Source organism: Ornithorhynchus anatinus, chromosome 21 (genome assembly GCF_004115215.2).
Source record: "Ornithorhynchus anatinus isolate Pmale09 chromosome 21, mOrnAna1.pri.v4, whole genome shotgun sequence".
NCBI lineage: Eukaryota > Metazoa > Chordata > Mammalia > Monotremata > Ornithorhynchidae > Ornithorhynchus > Ornithorhynchus anatinus.
Window position 1 is genome coordinate 14,383,974 of NC_041748.1, and position 20,121 is coordinate 14,404,094.

The 20,121-nt window shown below is 46.3% G+C and overlaps 1 non-coding gene across 1 annotated transcript; it reads right to left on the minus strand.

Moving 5' to 3' along the window:
* Window positions 1-12,112: 12,112 nt before the first annotated feature.
* On the minus strand, window positions 12,113-12,250 carry LOC114806216. Its single transcript, XR_003754252.1, has one exon. It is a non-coding gene; the product is annotated as a small nucleolar RNA SNORA7 (small nucleolar RNA).
* Between the last annotated feature and the right edge of the window lie 7,871 nt (window positions 12,251-20,121).

Sequence of the window (20,121 nt, forward strand, 5' to 3'; positions counted from 1 at the left end):
GGCCATGACTGGCCTTCACCCATACAGGGGAGACAAAAGCTCCCATGGGAAGGATGGACCAGGCTTGAGAACCTGCGTGAAGGAATTGATGATGACGTCAGTGGATCCAGCACTTAGAACAGTGCTTGGCGTATAGTAAGCGCTTAACAAATGCCATCATTATTATCACAGCATCACTCACCCTCTCTCATCCCCAGCAGTCGGGCCTGTAATGTGACACAGTGGCACCGCACGCTTAGTACAGTGCTTAAGCGCTTAGTACGGTGACTTGCACACCTGAAACAAGAGCATCTCTTTGGAGGGGCCCCGAACCTTACTTCTGTCCTAAAACTTGTCTTCGCTTTCTAGGGCCTGTGAACCCGGGCTCCACTTCCGAGCCAAGGCAGAGAAGGGGACGAAGCCGAGCCAGATGGGAGCCGCTTAAAATAAAAATCCTGGATGTGAATGACATCAATTAATCAATGATATTTATTGAGTGCTTACTGTGTGCAGAGCACTGTATTAAGCACTGGGGAGATAGGGGGAGCAGCACAACGTAGTAGATAGAGCATAGGCCTGGGAGTCAGAAGGTCACGGGTTCTAATTCTGGCTCTGCCACTTGTCTGCTGTGTGGCTTTGGGAAAATTATTTCTCTTCTCTAGGCCTCAGTCCCCTCATCCGTAAAATGGGGATTAAGACTGTGAGTCCTATGAGGGACAGGGACTGCATCCAACCTAATTTGCATGCATCCATCCCAGGGCTTAGTACAGTGCTTGGTACATAGTAAGAGCTTAAGAAATAACATTATTATTATTACAACAGAATTAGCAGACACATTCCCCGCTCACATCAAGCATCCAGTGTTGTGGACACCACAGTGGGCAAACCAGATTAAAACCAGTTTGGCCTGGAATCACACTGCACACAGTAAATGCTCAATAAATGTCACTGATTGATTGAATGGACACCCAAACTCTGACATGCTCCGGGACAGTGACAGCAGACATCATGCAGCAGCAGGAAAAAGTAAGATGAGAGAGTGTGGCCTAGTGGATAGTGGTCTGGGAGTCAGAGGACCTGGCTTCTAATCCCGACTCCACCATTGGTCTGCTGTGTGACCTTGGGCAAGTCACTTCACTTCTCTGTGCCTCTTACTTCATCTGTAAAATGGGGATTAAAGCTGTGAACCCTATGTGGAATAGGGACAGTGTTCAACCCAATTACCTTGTAACTACCCCTGTGTTTACAACAGTGCTTGGTATATAGTAAGTGCTTAACAAATGCCACAGTAATTATTATTATTACTATTATCATACACTGCAAGGGGAATGTGGCTGCATTTTGTGTCTCTGAACTGGACCCACTCCTACAGGCTATTGCAGTAGAAAGTCTGGCCAACCACAGCACTGGGATGAGAAGCAGCTTGGCTTAGTGGTTAGAGCACAGGCGAGTCAGAAGGACCTGGGTTCTCATCCTGGCTCCGCCACTTGTCTGCTGTGTGACTTTGAGCAAGTCACTTCACTTCTCTTTCCTTCAGTTACCTCATCTATAAAATGGGAATTAAGACTGTGAGCCCCACATCGGAAAAGGACTGTGTCCAACCTAATTAGCTTGCATCCACCCCAGTGACTGGCACATGGTAAGTGCTTAATAAATACCATAAAAAACTGCATGCAGCTGTGCTTCCATTCTCAATCAGTCAATGGTATTTATGGGACACTTACTGTGTGCAGAGCCTTGCCCTAAGCATTTGAGAGAGTACAGTATAACAGAGTTGGTAGAGACATTCCCTGCCCAGAACGGCTATAGCTACTGCTGTTATCTCTGCTGGATTTCTGTCCACCATTATCGCTGCCACAGATACTTACTCTACTCAGGCAGATATCAGGACTTGGGCTTAAAATTTTTAGCAGTCTTGCCCAGTGGGGCAGAGCTGGTCCACACTGGCACGGAAAACAATCACAAAGCATGAACTGCAGAGCATCTAAAAATTGATAGGCATTCTCAGTATATGCACATATTAGTCTGGATTTAATACCAGCCACTGTGTGGAGAGAGTGATAGCAAGAGAGAGAAAGAGAAAGTGACAGAGAGAGAGAAAAGGAAGGAGAAGAAAGAGAGAGAGAGAGATTGGCAAAAAAGAGAGACAAAGAGAAAGGGAAGGAGAGAGAAAGAGAAACAGAGAGAACAGGAAGGAGAAAGGAGAGAGGGAGAGAAAGGGAAGGAGAAAGGAGAGGGGGAAAGAGAGAAGGAGGGATTTGCAAAAGAGACATTTTTTTGGATTATGACTGTCTGGATGCCCTGTCAATTCTCTCAATCCCATGGTTGAACTATGACCCAACATGGTACCAGCTCCCCCCGCCAGTCATGTGACACCATGTGACACGATGAATGTAGTCACAAGGAAGGCCGGGTGGTGTTCACCATGCCCCAGACTGCTGCTGGCCCTGGGAATCTATTTTTTTAAATCATGTTTTAAATAAAAAGAAAACAAACATGAGACTTCTCATTTCATCCCTTCTGCCCTCTCTAGACAGGGGTCAAAAAGTCCAGGGTCCAGTGAAGAGCTTTAGGCACTTTCCGCCTTTGAGGGGAGGGAAAAGAAGGGCTTCCCATTCCAGCTTCCACTCTGGAGAGTGGGATGATGAGGTCTGATACGAGAGGAGATGGATGGCATCTCCAGCCCTACTGGAGTGGCTTCTCCTAGGGGGGTGGCATCAGCCCTCCCATGGAGCCTGGACAGCAGAAGAAGACCCCCAAGGAGGTTCCCAATGGTCAGTCCGTGTCTCCTGACCCACACACCCAACATGGTCAGCCTGACTCCCTTCTTCTGGAGCTTCAAGGAGCATCCCGCCTCCTTCTTCTCCAGCACTGCCCCCTGGTCGGAAGCTTGAGTGTTTGTAATTTAAACTGTAAAGACAATCAATCAGGATCCACTACAAACAGTTTATCGGACCATCTTGAAGGATTTCACCCAATTAAAATGCCATAGCCCAGTCCATGGTCCAATCCATCCTGGAAATAGAAAAAGGGGGTGGGAAGAGAATTGAGAGAGAGGGAGGGAGGGAAGGAGAAAGAGAGAAAGGGAGATGGAGAAAGAAAAGGGGGGAGAGAAATAGAGAAAAGGGGGAGAGGGAAAGAGAGAAAGAGGAAGAGAGATATAAGGAGGGAGATAGAGAAAAAGAAAGATAGAAAGAGGGAGAAAGGAGAGAGAGAGAGAGAGTGAGAGGAAGATGGAGAAATGGGAGAGTGGGGAGAACAGTGGCAAGAAATGTTATTTGTGTTTCAAGTCTCTGTTGCCAGAAGAGGAACAGCAACAGCAGCAGAAACAGCAGCAATGACGTCTGTGATCTCTTGCTCTGCTCCTTCTGTAAATCCCAGACTTCTCATTTCTGGCTCCTTTACCCAAAGCCCTCTGCCAGAAGCAAAATCCTTTTCTTTAAGGAGACACTGGCCAGACCTGCCATATACAGTATTAGATTCCTTTGATGGGGAGTGGATGGGGGAGGAGGATTTGGTGGAGGGGGAGGAGAGGAAGGAGGGAGCGCTGTTCTTCATGAAATCTAGACAGGGAGCTAGGAAACCCAAATTCAGGTTCTAGGATTAATGATCCAACGCCTCCTTTCCTGACAGACTGCAGAGCTGGAAAAACCCAGCTAGAAGAACTGGGAGTTTGCAGACATCTTCTCTCAATGAAGAATCTGGGTGTTTTCTATCACATTAAACTGCTGAGAGCAGGCAGAGAAGAAAAGGGAAAGGAATTCCTGAATTCAGCCATCTGTGGATTGAGGCAGGAATTCCCTATTTGCCTGGAATTCTGTAGACTGTGCTTTAAATCATGAAATGGCAAAAAAAAAAAGCTCTCCTTTATCGAGAGGCAGTTTGGCACAGTGGAAAAAGTACAGGTCTGGAGTTCTCCACAGTAAGTGCTCAATAAATATGATTGATCGATTGATTAATTGCCAGTCATTCCTCTCTAGCATCTCCTGGATCGATCCCTTCCTTTCCATTCTATCATGATGGTCCAAGCTCTAATTATATCACAGTTAGATTACTGCATTAGCCTCCTCCCTACTTTTGGTCTCCCCTCAGCCTTTTCAGTCCAAACTCTATTTATTGCCCAGATCAGGCTACAACATTGCTTGTCATACATGACTTCTCAAATGCCTCGTGGTTACTCATCTCCCTCCACATTAGACTGAAATTCCTTATCCCTGGATTAGCAGGGAACCAGCTCTGTTATACTGAACTCTCCCAAGCACTTAGTACAGAGCTCTGCACACTGTAAGCACTCAATAAGTATGATTGATTGATTCAAGGCTGTCCTTCAGTTCTCTACTTCTTACATATCAGCTCTCTGCACTTACTTCTCCCCAGATTGCAAGATTCCTCTCCCACTGTATTACGTTCTCAACTCTCCCAGCTCCTGACACTAACTCAGGCTGTTTTTCGCAGCCAGGAACTCTCTTATCAATCAATCCATCAATCAATTCTATTTATGGAATGCCTACCGTGTGTAGATAACTGGACTAAGCCCTTGGGAAAGTAAAATATAACAGGGTCGTTAGACACTTCCTGTGCCCATAACCTTACAGGCTAGACGGGGAGACAGACGTTAATATAAATAAATTAATGAATTAAATTACATATGTATGTAAGTGCTATGGGCATGAGGAAGGCATGAATAAAGAGAAATCCAGGTGTAAGGGTGATGCAGAAGAGAGTAGGAGGGGAGAAAATGAGAGCTTAGTTGGCAAAGGCCTCTAGGAGAAGATGTGCTTTTAATAAGACTTTGAAGGTGGAGAGTCATTGTCGGAGGTGAAGAGGAATAATGTTGGTATTTGTTAAGCGCTTACTATGTGCCGAGCACTGTTCTAAGCGCTGGGGTAGACATAGGGGAATCAGGTTGTCCCACGTGGGGCTCACAGTCTTAATCCCCATTTTACAGATGAGGGAACTGAGGCACGGAGAAGTTAAGTGACTTGCCCACAGTCACACAGCCGACAAGTGGCAGAGCTGGGATTCGAACTCATGAGCCCTGACTCCAAAGCCCGTGCTCTTTCCACTGAGCCATGCTGCTTCGGGGAGTTCCAGGCCAGAGGCAGGACATGGGCTAGAGGTTGGAGGCAAGAGAGACGAGATGGAGATGCAGTTGTGCAGGTTGTTATTAGAGAAGTGAAGTTTGCGGGCTGGGTTGTAGTAAGAAAGCAGTGAGGTAGATAGGAGGGGGCAAGGTGAATGAGAGCTTCAGAGCTGATGGTGAGGAGTTTCTGTTCAGTGCAGGGGTGGATGGGCAGCCAATGGGGCTACTTGAGGTGTGGGGACTTAATGGTTTTGTAGAAAAATGATCCCAGCACCAGAGTGAAGTGTGGACTGATGTCGGGCGAGACAGGAGGCAGGGAGATCAGCAAGGAAGCTGATGCGGTAATAAAGGCGAGATAGGACAAATGCTGAATCAGCTGAGTAGCCATTTGAATCGAGAGGAAAGGGCGGATTTGAGCGACGTCGTGAAGGATGCACCAAAAGGATTTGGTGACAGATTGAATATGTGTGTTGAATGAGAGAGATGAGTCAAGGAGAACGCCAACGTTACGGGCCTGTGAGACAGGGAGGATGGAGGTGCCGTCTTCAGTGATGGGGAAGTCAAAATAAATCAGAATAAGTAGGGGACCTTTCTGATCTGCTCAAAGTTGAAAAGTTGGCATTGGATGAAAATATGTGGGAGTGGGGAATAGCCTGCGCTTTGTAATAATAATGTTGGTATTTGTTAAGCGCTTACTATGTGCCGAGCACTGTTCTAAGCGCTGGGGTAGACACAGGGGAATCAGGTTGTCCCACGTGGGGCTCACAGTCTTAATCCCCATTTTACAGATGAGGGAACTGAGGCACCGAGAAGTTAAGTGACTTGCCCACAGTCACACAGCTGACAAGTGGCAGAGCTGGGATTCGAACTCATGAGCCCTGACTCCAAAGCCCATGCTCTTTCCACTGAGCCACGCTGCTTCACGCTGCTATTGTCTTAGCAGACAATACAAAAAAAGCTGACGGTTTCTCCCTTTGTTCCCAGACACAATGTCCGGAGCATGTCCCTGGTTAATGAGTCACTGATGGGCTACCAAGAAGAGAGGCAGCATGGTTCAATTGGTAGAGCAGGGGCCTGGGAATCAGAAAGTCATGGATTCTAATCCCACCTCCACCGCTTGTCTGCTGAGTGATCTTGAGCCAATCACTTCACTGCTCTGTGCCTCAGTGACTTCATCTGGAAAATTGAGCTTGAGAAGGTGAGCCCCATGTGGGATAGGGACTGTGTCCAACTTGATTAGCTTGTATCCACCCCAGTGTTTCGTAGAGTGCCTGGCATATAGTATGCACTTAACAAATACTATTACTATTATGAAGGAGCAAGAGTTTAACAGGAAACTGGAAAACTAAAACTATCTCCCCTCTGCCTTTCTCAACCAGCTCTCTCCCCTACTTATCACCACTCCTCTCCCAGCCCAAATACTTCCCTCTTCCAATAACAATCTACTCCGGGGCCTGATCAACCCTTCATATCCTACTCTATTCACTCTCCCTTCTGTCTCACCTATGGACTTGAGTCCATACCCATTCATCACTTGGAAACTCACCAACCCAGTCTCCCAGCACTCATGTTCATATCCTTTATACTCTGCCACTTCACCTACCTGAAATTGATTTCCATGACTCTGTCCCCCACTACGTTGTAAGCTCCTAGAGGGCAGGGGTCATGTCTACCAACTCGGATTTTATTCCCCCAAGCTCTTAGTTCATTAATAATAATAATAATACTTGAGGTATTTGTTATGCGCTTACTATGCCCATTGTTGGGTAGGGATTGTCTCTATCAGTTGCAGAATTGTACTGTCCAAGAGCTTAGTACAGTGATCTGCACACGGTAAGCGCTCAATAAATATGATTGAATGAATGAATGAATGTTCCAGATACTGTACTAAGCACTGGGGTGGTTACAAGCAAATCGGGTTGGACACAGCCCTGTTCCACATGGGGCTCACAGTCTTAATTCTCTTTTTACAGATGAAGTAACTAAGGCACAGAGAAGTGAAGTGACTTGTCCAAGGCCACAGATCAGACCAGTTGTGGAGCTGGGATTAGAACCCACGGCCTTCTGACTTCTAGGCCCCTGCTCTAGCCACTATGCTATGCTGCTTCTCCTAATTCATTGTTGTGCACAAGGTAAACTCTCAATTGTTGATTGACTAAATGTGTCCTTGTCACATCTCTCTCATCATCTACCACTTGTTCACACCCTCCCCATTCACGCCCAATAGACCACCCCTCTCCCCATCTCTGAAGCCCTTCTAAAATCACATCTCCTCCAGGAAGTCTTCCCTGACTGATTTCTCATGTTCCTCTCTATTCGCCCCTTTACTGCATCAACTATGCATTTGAGTCCTCACCCCCTAAGTATTGTCCCTACAGCACTTATTTACATATCATTCAGTCAAGAGAATCAGTGTGGAAGTCGGAAGGAACTGGATTCTAATCCCAGCTCCGCCACTTGTCTGCTGTGTGGCTTTGGGTAAACCACATCATTTCTCTGGGCCTCTGTTACCTCAATTGTAAAATGGGTATTAAGAGTGTGAGCCCTCTATGGGACCGGGACTGTGTCCAACCTGATTAACTTGTATCTACCCTATTGCTTAGAACAGTGCTTGGTACATAGTAAGAGCTTCACAAGTACCATAATTATTATTTATTGAGCACTTATATCCTTATCATATCACATCATCAAACATGGATGCTTTTGCAAGCTTAGTTTGTTTTAGTGCCCATCTCCCCACTTATGATGTGTGACCATCTCTACTAACTTTATTGTACTCTCCAAACTGCTTAGTAATAATAATAATGTTGGTATTTGTTAAGCACTTACTATGTGCCAAGCACTGTTCTAAGCGCTGGGGTAGACATAGGGGAATCAGGTTGTCCCACGTGGGGCTCACAGTCTTAATCCCCATTTTACAGATGAGGAAACTGAGGCACAGAGAAGTTAAGTGACTTGCCCACAGTCACACAGCCGACAAGTGGCAGAGCTGGGATTCGAACTCATGAGCCCTGACTCCAAAGCCCATGCTCTTTCCACTGAGCCATGCTGCTTCTCCGTATGCAGCCTCACCTCAATAAGCAGCATGGTCTAGTGGGTAGAGCATGGGCCTGGGAGTCAGAAGGACCAGGGTTCTAATCCAGATTCCCCCACTCAACCACTGTGTGATCTAGGGCAATTCATTTTACTTCTCTTTGCCTCATTCATCTCATCTGGAAAATGGGGATTAAGACTGTGAGCCTTATGAGGGATGTGGACTGTGTCCAACCTGATATTAGTACAGTGCCAGGCACACAGTAAATGCTTAATAATATTACTAATGATGGTATTTTTAAGCACTTACTATGTGCCAAGCACTGTTCTAAGTGGTGGGGCAGATACAAGATTCTCAGATTGTCCCACTGGGCTCACGGTCTTAATCTCCATTTTACAGATGAATTAACTGAGGCACAGAAAAGTTAAGTGACTTGTCCAAAGTCACACAGCTGATGAGTGATAGAGCCAGGATTCGAACCCATGCTTTCTGACTCCCAAGCCCGTGTTCCTTCCACTAAGCCGTGCTGCTTCTCTACCATTCAAAAAAAAAATATATCACTTGGTACACAATGATCCCCAGTTGAACCCAGTCTCAGAGGAAATGGCCAGGGTGAGTGTTCAACCCTGCTGGTGCTCCCCTTCCGGACAGAAGCTCAAGACTATCTACTCAAGCAGGGTGAAGACAGAGGGGGCCTAGTGTCAGGAGACTCAGGGTGACGGTCAGAGAAGATGCCATCAGCAGGGCGCTCCCTTCAGGGGAAAAAGACCCTGGGTGACCTTGAGCAAGTCACTTCACTTCTCGGTGCCTCAGTTCCCTCATCTGGAAAATGGGGATGAAGACTGTGAGACCCATGTGGGACATGGACTGTGTCCAACCTGATTACCTAGTATCGATCCCAGGGCTTTAATACAATGCCTGGCACATAGTAAGTGCTTAACAAATACCGTAAAAAAAACAAAGTGGAAGAGTGGGGGTTAGAACCAAGGTCTAGTGATTCCCAGGCCCGTATGCTCTCCAGGAGGCCACACTCCTTCCTGAATGCTGATTGATCCATGCAATCAGATATACGGGCTCCTGGGAAACAACTAGTGGAAAGAGCACAAATCTAGGAATCAGGGGACCTGAGTTCGAATTCCACCTCTGCCACTTGTCTACTGTGTGACTTTGGACAAGTCACTTCTCTGGGTCTCAGATTTCTGATCTGTAAATTGGGGATTCAATACTTGTTCTCCCTTCTACTTAGACTGTGAGCGCCATGCAGGACAGGAATTGTGTTTGAACTGATTATCTTCAATCTACTCCAGTGCTTGGTACATAGTAAGCACTTAATAAATACCACATTCATTATTATTACCTTTAATGTGATCGTGCATAGAAGATGACTACTCTCTTCTGGTTTTTCCAACTTCACTCCATATCCTATCAGTACCAACAATGGAAAATCCAGAAAACCTTTCCAAGCACCACGAGGTTTTATTTGAGTTTCATGCAAATGTGTCCAATTAATACCAACAGTGTCCAGTGCAATGTCAATTGGAAATCACTGGTTTCCTGCTCCAGGCAGCACTTAAAGCCAATTACTTCAAAAATATGCAAGCAGGTCTTTAATTTTTGACTTAACTTTTCAAATCGAGACTGATTTTAATTACGTTTTCAGTCTGTGAGGTTTTGTATGTGAAATCAAAGCCGACTCAGAGAAAATGACGCGGGTGGGCAGACAATGATTTTAGTTTTTTGGGTGTTTTTTTTTCAAACGTAGACGCATCATGCCCTAGTGGAAAAAGCCTCTCTATTGGCCATTTCACTTACATCTTCAGGATAAGTCAACGCACCTACTGGAAAATCATAGGTGCGATCAACAGTTTGTCAAATTACAGGCTGAAAGGAGAAACATGAAAACCGAACTTGGTCAGGTAAGGTATAGCTCATCCGAAGAAGAGGAATGCTGTGTTTACCTTGCCTTGCCTCACTTGCTCTGAGTGAGGAGATCTCCCTTGATCCATCTTGGGGGTCAGCAGCCTGAACCTGCAAATTCTTCCTCTCTGTAGAAGTACTCTCAATTTAGCCTCTTTTGTGACTTTCAGGAATATCAGTTTTAAGGCACCAAACATCTTAAATAAGCAACACCTACCTTATTCAGCACTAGTCTTCTGGCCCCTGTCCCTGCACAGAAAGTAGGACTAAATATTGGGTAATATTCTATGTGTGTGAGGATTCCCCAGAGGAGGGAAGATGAAGACAAACAATAATAATTGTGGTATTTGTTATTAATAATAATAATAATTATTATTATTATGGCATTTGTAAAGTGCTTACAGTGCACCAAATATTGGGTCAGACACTGTCCCTGTCCCTCGTGAGGTTCACAGCTTAAAAGGGAGGGAGAACAGGTATTTTATCCCCATTTGAGAGAGGAGAAAACCAAGGCTCAGAGAAGTCAGGTGATTTCCTCCAAGTCACGTAGCAGGTAAGTGGTAAAACTGGGATTAAAGCTCAGTGGAAAGAGCACGGGCTGGGGGTCAGGAGGATCTGGCTTCTAATTCTGGCTCTTCCACTAGTCTGCTGTGTGACCTTGGGCATCTCACCTCACTTCTTTGTGCATCAGTTACCTCATCTGTAAAATGGGGATTAAGATCGTCCATTCATTCAATCATATTTATTGAGTGAGGATTTTGAAGATGGGAAGGGTGATGGTCTGTCAGATATGAGGGGGTGGAAGTTCCAGGCAGGACAGAGAACTTGAGCGAGTGATTGGGTGTGGAGAGACAGAGGCAAGATAGAGGAACAGTGAGTAGGTTGGTCTCAGAGGAGTGAAATGTGTGGGCTGGGTTGTAGTGGGAGAGGTGTGAGATGAGGTAGGAGGGAGAGAAAGTTGAAAGATTGCTTTAAAATCAATTGGCTCCCACTCGAAGCAGAGATGGAAGGATGACCACTGGAGGTTCTTGAAGAGAGGGGAGATGTGCACAGAACTATGTTTTAGAAAAATGATCTGGGCAGCAGAGTGAAGTATGGACTGGAGAGAGGAGAGACTGGAGACAGGGCGGTCAGTGAGGAGTCTGTTGTAGTAATGATGATGATGATGATGTTGGTATTTGTTAAGCGCTTACTATGTGCCGAGCACTGTTCTAAGCGCTGGGGTAGACACAGGGGAGTCAGGTTGTCCCACGTGGGGCTCACAGTCTTAATCCCCATTTTACAGATGAGGTAACTGAGGCACCGAGAAGTTAAGTGACTTGCCCAAAGTCACACAGCTGACAAGTGGCTGAGCAGGGATTCGAACCCATGACCTCTGACTCCAAAGCCCGTGCTCTTTCCACTGAGCCACGCTAGTCAAGATGGGCTATGGTAAGTGCTCAGATCAGCTAGAAGCGGCATGGCCTAGAACACCTAAGAGTCACACTGACCTGGGTTTTAATTAGGACTCCTGCTATGTCATCTTGGGCAAATGACCTTAGCTCGCTGTGGGCAGGGAATGTGTCTTCTTACTGTTATATTTTACTTTCCCAAGCGCTGAGTACAGTGCTCTGCACCCAGTAAGTGCTCAATAAATATGATTGAATGAATAAACAAATAAACCTTCTCTGTGCTTCAGTTTCATCCTCTTTAAAATGAGGATTAAATCCTCCTCCCTCCGATTTAGACTGTGAGCCCCATAAGAAGCAGGGATAGTTTCATCCTTTGGGGGAAGCTGTTCCTCTTATATGTTTTCAGATTTCTCTGTTTGTTATTTCTGCTTCAACCTATCACAGTAAGAATAATAATAATAATAATAATTGCATCCACCCCAGCGCCTGTGTTATGCCATTGAGTTGTCTCTGACCCATAGCAACACCATGGACACATCTCTCCCAGAACTCTCCACCTCCATCTACAATCGTTCTGGTAGTGGATCCACAGAGTTTTCTTGGTAAAAATCCAGAAGCGGTTAACTCTGCCTCCTTCCGCGCAATAAAACTGAGACTCCACCCTCGAATCTCTCCGGTACTGCTGCTGCCCAGCATAGGGGAGTTTTGACTTGTTGAAGATTGCCTTCCACTTGCTAGCCACTGGCCAGGCTAGGAATGGAATGGACAGGCCTCTGCTTGACTCTCCCTCTCATAGCTGAGACTGGTAGAGTACTGGAAACCCTCCAGGTGCGACTATGAGAAGATAATGTGGATGTGGTCCATTAGGCCCATGGTTATATACAATTATCTACTGTGTGCTGAGCACTGTACCAAGCACTTGGGTGAATGCAACAGAAAGAAACAGAGTCTCCACTCTCTGTTGGGGAAGACATGCAGATGTGAATTATTTGCAGTTGGTGGAAGAAGGAATAAGAAAGAAAAAACTGCAACAGGTTCAGTGGTGTAAGTAACCTGAGAGGAAGACAGAGAGTTGGGGAACAGCAATAAATCAAAAGGTTTTATAAAGTGCTTTTTAAGTGCACTATTCTAAGTGTTTGGGAGAGTCCGCTGTAACAGAATTGGTAGACACGTTCCCTGCCCACAGCGGCTTGTTGTCTAGAGGGGAAGACAGAAATTTATATAAATAAATTATATTAAGTGTTTGGGACAGTCCAATGTAACAGAATTGGTAGACACATTCCCTGCCCACAGCGGCTGGTAGTCTAGAAGGGAAGCCAGAAAATTATATGAATAAATAAGGACTTTAATGCTGTGGGGATGAGGGAGTGGTGAATAAAGGGTGCAAATCCAAGTGCAGAAGTGACACAGAAGGGAGTGGGAGAGGCGGAAATGAGGGCTTAGGAGACAGGAAAGGAAAGCAGTTAGGGAAAGTGGGGGTAGGTGGCTGAGAGCCTTGAAGCCCATTGTGAGGAGGTGGGGTTTTTTTGACGCTGTGAGGCACAAGGAGCCAGTGGAAAGTTGGAGAAAAGAAATGTAGGCTGAGGAATCCCTGATTCTCAGCAACTGGTATTGGAATGTGTCCAGCCAAATTTGCTCATATCTACCTCAGTGCTTAGTACAGTGCCTGGTACATAGAAAGTGCTTAATAAATACCACTATTATTATTATTATTTCCCTCTCAGGGTCGCACCTGGAGAGTTTCCAGTCCCCTAGCAGTCTTGGCTATGGGAGGGAGAGTGAAGCAGAGGCCTGCTCATTCCATTCCTAGCTTAGGCAATGGCTAGCGAGTGGAAGGCCATCTGCAACAAGTCAAAACTCCCCTGTGCTGGGCAGCAGAGACGTGGGAGAGAGTCGAGGGTGGCGACTCAAATTTACTACATAGAAGGAGGCAAGGGTAAACCACTTCTGGATTTTTACCAAAAAAACTCTATAATAATAATAATGTTGGTATTTGTTAAGCGCTTACTATGTGCAGAGCACTGTTCTAAGCGCTGGGTTAGACACAGGGGAAGCAGGTTGTCCCACGTGGGGCTCACAGTCCTAATCCCCATTTTACAGATGAGGTAACTGAGGCCCAGAGAAGTGAAGTGACTTGCCCAAAGTCACACAGCTGACAAGTGGCCGAGCCGGGATTCGAACCCATGACCTCTGACTCCAAAGCCCAGACTCTTTCCACTGAGCCACGCTGCTTCTCTATGGATCCACTACCAGAAAGAATGCAGACGGAGGTGGGGCATCCTCGGGGAGACGTGTCCCTGGTGTCGCTATGGGTCAAAGATGACTCGACAGCACGAGACAAGACAAGATTATTATTGTTATTGTTATTAATGATAATATAGGCTGGAGGAGGGAGAGACTGAAGGGATATTTGTCCCTCTGAGATTAGAGGCTGGGGTGAAAGATCAGTGACAAAGGGATTGTCAGCCAGGCACTGATTTTATCAGTCATGTGGGGCCCTCTGATAAGCATGACATTCCTGACAGCCCCCTCTTCTAGCCTGAAGGTCAGTGAGGTAGAAATAGCTTCCTCTGTAACTCCAGGGAGAAGCGACGTGGCCTAGTGGATAGAGCACGGGCCTGGGAGTCAGAGGAGCTGGGTTCTAATACCGGCTCCACCACTTGTCTGCTGTGTGGCCTTGGACAAGTCACTTCACTTCTCTAGGCCTCAGTTACCTCCTTTGTAAAATGGGTCCCCTTATGGGATATGGACAATGTCCAAACCTGATTATCTTGTATCTTCTGCAGCGCTTAGTACAGTACCTGGCACATGGTAAGCAGCGTGGCTCAGTGGAAAGAGCCTGGGCTTCGGAGTCAGAGGTCAGGGGTTCGACTCCCGGCTCTGTCACTTGTCAGCTGTGTGACTGTGGGCAAGTCACTTAACTTCTCTGTGCCGCAGTTACCTCATCTGTAAAATGGAGATTAACTGTGAGCCTCACGTGGGATGACCTGATTACCCTGTATCTCCCCCAGCGCTTAGAACAGTGCTCTGCACATAGTAAGCGCTTAACAAATACCAATATTATTATTATTATTTAACAAATGTCATTAAAAAAAAGAATTTATATTGATATCTTTCTCCCCCTCTAGATGGTAAACTCATAGTGGTCAGGGAATGTGTCTGTTTATTGTTACACTGTACTCTCCAAAGTGATTTGCACACAGTAAGTACTCAACAAATATGATGAAATGAATGAATGTGCCATCATTGATGATGATAATGAATTTATGAATAGTAGCTTTTCCTCCCCAGTGAGTTTTCACCTGTTCTAGCAGTATTTACATTTTTCCTTCCTACAAGCTCACATTTTAGGAATAGGAAAACCCAGGTGTCCCAGAGAGAACCTGTCTACTCCACTCCAAAAAGATCCACAGCCCAAAGAAAAAAAAAAAAAAACCCAGGTTAGGAGAGGTTACTTTGTGAATTGTGAGGGAAGAGAGGATCGGAACAGATCAATCAAACAAGCTGTCGATCACATTTATTGAGCTCTTACCATGTGTGGAGCACTGTACTAAGTGCTTGGGAGAGGACAATATAGCAGTAGTTGATAGACATGTTTCCTGCCTGCAGTGAGCTCACAGTCTAGAGGGGGAAATTACGCTCTCCAAGTGGGATTCATTCATTCATTCAATCCTATTTATTGAGCACTTACTATGTGCAGAGCATTGTACTAAGCACTTGGGAGAGTACAATACAATGGAGTCAGAGCCCCTTTAGACTGTAAGCTCACTATGGCCTGGGAATGTGAATGTCTGTTTATCGTTGTACACAGCAATACCGTATTGTTGCATTGTACTCTCCCAAGCTTTTAGTACAGTGCTCTGCACACAGTAAGTGCTCAATAAATACGATTGAATGAATGATTAGCCTACAAGGAGCTTACACCTGCCTATCCTGTACCATCCAGCACTTGACTCAGTGCTTGGCACATAGTAACTAACTAGGAAAAGCCCTGCAGGAGCTAACGAATCACTGAGGAAATGCTATTTAGGGATCTTTCCCCCCCACACACAGCATCTCCCAGTCACCCAAAGCACAAAACCACTTTCCCTAGCCTCACCCACGCCGGTAGTAACTATTTTTGACTGCAGTGACTCATCTTTTCATCTGAGAATGATATGCACTCCCTAGCAACCATTTCCCAGACTCTTCACATACCTTCAGCTTCCTAGAATCCCCCCGGTCACAGCCGTTTCCTCCCCATTCGGTGTGGACAACCTAGTCCGAGAGTGACGCAGGGGGGACATCAACGGCTGATCCGGAGATATTAGCACTTGGAGTGGGCACATTTGTGATTATGTAATTGTCACAAAAATTTTCGGAGACAAGTTTTTTTTCAGATAACTATATCCCCCCTTCTAGACTGTGAGCCCATTGTTGTTACCGTGTGCAGAGCACTGTACTGAGCACTTGGAAGACTACGATAGAACAATATAATGGACACACTCCCTGCCCACAACAAGCTTACAGTCTAGAGGGGGAGACAGACCTTAATATACATAAATAAATTATGGATATGTACATAAGTGTTGTGGGGCCGGGAGAAGGGGGATGAAGAAAGGGAGCAAGTCAAGGTGACGCAGAAGGAAGTGGGAGAAGAGGAAAGGAGGGCTTAGTCAGGGAAGGCCTCTTGGAGGAGACGTGCCTTCAATAAGGCTTTGAAAGAGAGGGAGAGAGAGGGATTGTCTAAGTAACTTTCCTCACCCCCTCCAGACTCCAGGCATCGTCCCTGCCTCTCCTCATCCCTGCCCCTCTCCAGCCCCCGGAGTATTTCGAGGATAAACCAGTGGACCCTCAGAACCCTGATCGAGAAAATATTCCTCTATCCCAACTGGACCCTTCATGACGCCTCCATCCTAATCTGTGTCATCCTGACTCTGTCCCTTTATTCATCTCCCCTCCAGCCCCACAGCACTTATATCCTTATCTGTCATTTATTTACTGATGTGAATGTCTGTCTCCCCCTCTAGACTGTAAGCTCACTCAATGTCATTACCTAGTATCTCCCTCAGTGTTTAGAACAGTGTCTGGTACACACTAAGCGCTTAACAAATTCCTTCAAAACGAAACAAAAAAATAGCAGTTGTTACAAGATAATCAGGTCTCATGGGACTCACGGACTAAGTAGGAGGAAGAACAGGTACTGAATCCCCATTTTACAGAGGGGTAAGTGGAGGTAAAGAGCAGTGGAGAGACAACATGATTAGCTCGGATCTTCCCCAGTGCTTAAACAGTGCCTGGCACATAATAAGCACTTAAAAATACCATAAAAAAGTGACTTGCCCAAGGTGACTGAGCAGGAAAGAGGTGGAGCTGGGATGAGAACCCAGGTCCTTCTGACTCCCAGCCCTGGGCTCTCTCCAGAAGGTCCCGCTGATCTCCCCGAGGGTCCATCAGGGAAAGAGCCCAGGCTGGGGAGTCAGAGGTCATGGGTTGGAATCCTAGCTCCAACAATTGTCAGCTGTGTGACTCTGGGCAAGTCACTTACCTTCTCTGTGCCTCAGTGACCTCATCTGTAAAAATGGGGATTAAGACTGTGAGCCCCACGTGGGACAACCTGAATACCTTGTATCTCCTCCAGGCTTAGAGAGGCTCACCTCAGTCCCAGGTTGGACACCCTCACCCTCCCTGCAGGGCTGCTTGCTAACAGCTGAATGACAGGGCAGGTTGGGGGTGAGGGATAATAATAATAATAATAATGATATTTCTTAAACCCTTACTATGTGCCAAGCACTATTCTAAGTGTTGGGGGTAGATACAAGGTAATCAGGTTGTCCCATTTTAATCCCCATTTTACAGATGAGGGAACTGAAGCCCAGAGAAGTGCAGTGACACGCCTAAGAAAACACAGCAGACAAGTGATGCAGCCGGAATTAGAACCCACGTCCTCTGACTACCATGCCTGTCCTCTCACCATTAAGGGGGTGGCTCTCCCCATCTCCCCCACAAAGACTCTCAGGCTGTGGGGTCGCGTCCTACAGCAAGAGTGAGTGACACCAAGTCGAGTAACCAAGGACCACCCCACTATCCTGGTATGGGTGCCCGAGGGACAGAGATGGAGGCTGAGGCAGGCTTCCAGATAGTCTGGGCAGCAACAGCCGGGCACGCTGAATTGGGGAGAGGAGCGGGGAGGCCGGGGGAGGCGGCTACTTCCGTTTTAACAAATCCCCTCCCTCCCTTCCCCCTCTTTTTCCCTTTTGCCATGTTCTTGTTGAGTGTCGCTAAGAGGTATTGCCCCTTAGGACTGTGTAGCCTCCAGACATGCCACCTGGCAGCACGGGGATGGAAGTTAAAAGGTCATGGGTTCTAAGCTTGGCTCCACCACTAGTCTGCTGTGTGACCTTGGGCAAATCACTTCACTTCTCTAGATCTCAGTTACCTCATCTGGAAAAGGGGGATTGAGACTGCGAACCCCATGTGGACTGTGTCCAACCCGATTTTCTTATATACACTCCAGTGCTTAGTACAGTGCCTAGCACATAGTAAGTGCTTAACAAATACCACAATTATTATTATTATTAGAGCAGCCAGCTCCCACTGGTAGGGCACATAAACCGATCTCCTTCCCCACGCCCAAACTCCCGTGGGGAGATGGTCTCCCCTTTCTGACCTGTCCCTACTTTCACATGGTCGCTGTGTCTGGACATTTCTTACTTCAGAACCTGGCAGAGCTCCATGCCCCTCCAGCTGGACAGGACCACCCACCCAATCCACGACGATCCGTGTCCATGCCAGTGACCCTGCCTTCTGCCCGGATTCCGCAGCTACTCACCTTCACCCCTCTTCACTTCCGGCTAGAGGATGGAACGAGGGCCTGGCAGTCCAAAGGACCTGGGTTCTAATCCCGGCTCCACCACGTCTGCTGTGAGACTTCGGGCAAATCATTTTGCTTCTCCGGACCTGTTACCTCATCTGGAAAATGGGGATTTAGAGTGTGAGCCCCATGTGGGACAGGGACTGTGTCCCACCTGACCACCTTGTTTCTACCCCAGATATATTGTATCTGCCTGGCACATAAGTGCTTTAAAATACCACAATTATTATTATTATTATCTTTATTAGAACGCCCGGCTTACAGTAAGTAACTGCTGAACAAATAGCATTCAAAATAAATAAGTAAATAAAATAAACCCTTTCCCTTCTCCCACACGCAGGTCGCCAGAGGGTCAGCCTTTCCGAGACCTCCCCCCTCCTCAGTTTCTCATACTCGTAAGGATCTGATCCTGGCTCCCAGCTCCTTGAATAACTGGTTTCCATCCCAGTTTAAACCGTTAAAACTCCAAACGTGCTTCTCTCAATGTCAGCGGACCTTTCGTTTTCCAGCAGGGGGCATTGCAGGGATGGGAAAGGCCTTCAGAAAAGTTGTTCACACACTAAGATTTTGCCAACTTCCAAAACTAACACACTTTCTAATAATAATTATTATTATTATTTGGGTATTTGTTAAGTGTGTACTATGCGCCAGGCACTGTACTAAGAGCTGGGGTGGATACAAGGAAATCAGGTTGGACGTAGTCCTTGTCCCACTTGGGGTACACAGCCTCAATCCCCATTTTCCTTTCATTCATTCATTCAACCGTATTTCTTTTCATTCATTCAATAGTATTTCTTCAGCACTTACTGTGCGCAGAGCACTGTATAAGCGCTTGGAAAGTACAATTAGGTAACAGATAGAGACAATCCCTACCCAACAACGGAATCACAGTCTGAAATGGGGAGACAGACAACAAAATAAAACAACTAGACAGGCATCAATAGCGTCAAAACCAAGACAATTATAGATATATTCACATCATTAATAAAATAAATAGAATAATAAATATGTACAAATATACACAAGTGTTGTGGGGTGGGGAAGGGGAAAGAGCAGAGGGAGGGAGTAAGAGCAGAGGAAAAGGGGGGCTCAGTCTGGCAAGGCTTCCTGATGGAGGTGAGCTCTAAGTAGGGCTTTGAAGGGGGAAGAGAGCTAGTTGAGGTAACTGAGGCACAGAACAGTGGAGGGACTTGCTCAAGATCACACAGCAGATAAGTGGCAGAGCCGGAATAAGAACCTATGACCTTCTGCCTCCCAGGGCGAGGCTCTATCCACTAAACCATGCTGCCTCTCAAGACTCTTCTTTTATGGCATTTGTTAGGCAGTTACTATATACCTTTACTAAGCACTGGGGTAGATAGAAGCTTAATCAAGTTGGACACAATCCATGTCCCACGTGGGGTTCACAATCTTAAAATCCATTTTCCAGATGAGGGAACTGTGGCACAGAGAAGTGAAGTGACTTTTTCATCCTATGAGCAAATCGCTTCTCTGTGTCACATGGGACTCATAATCTAAATCCCCATTTTACAGACGAGGTAACTGAGGACCAGGAAAGTAAAGTGACTTGCCCAAGGTCACATTGCAGACAAGTGGCAGAGCTGGGATTAGAACCCACACCCTTCTGACATGCAGGCCCCTGCTCTATCACCTAGGTCACTTTGCTTCTCTATCTGAAAATGACTTTAGCACCTGTTTGCCTCATGAGGATGCAAGCTCCTTAAGGGAAGGGATTGTGTCTACTAACTTAATTGTTCTCTCCAAGCACTTAGTACAGTGCTCGGCACAAAGTAGGTGGCCAATAAATACTATGAACCGATTGACTGTTTTCTTGCTTAGAAGTAAATGCAGAAAGACTATCAAA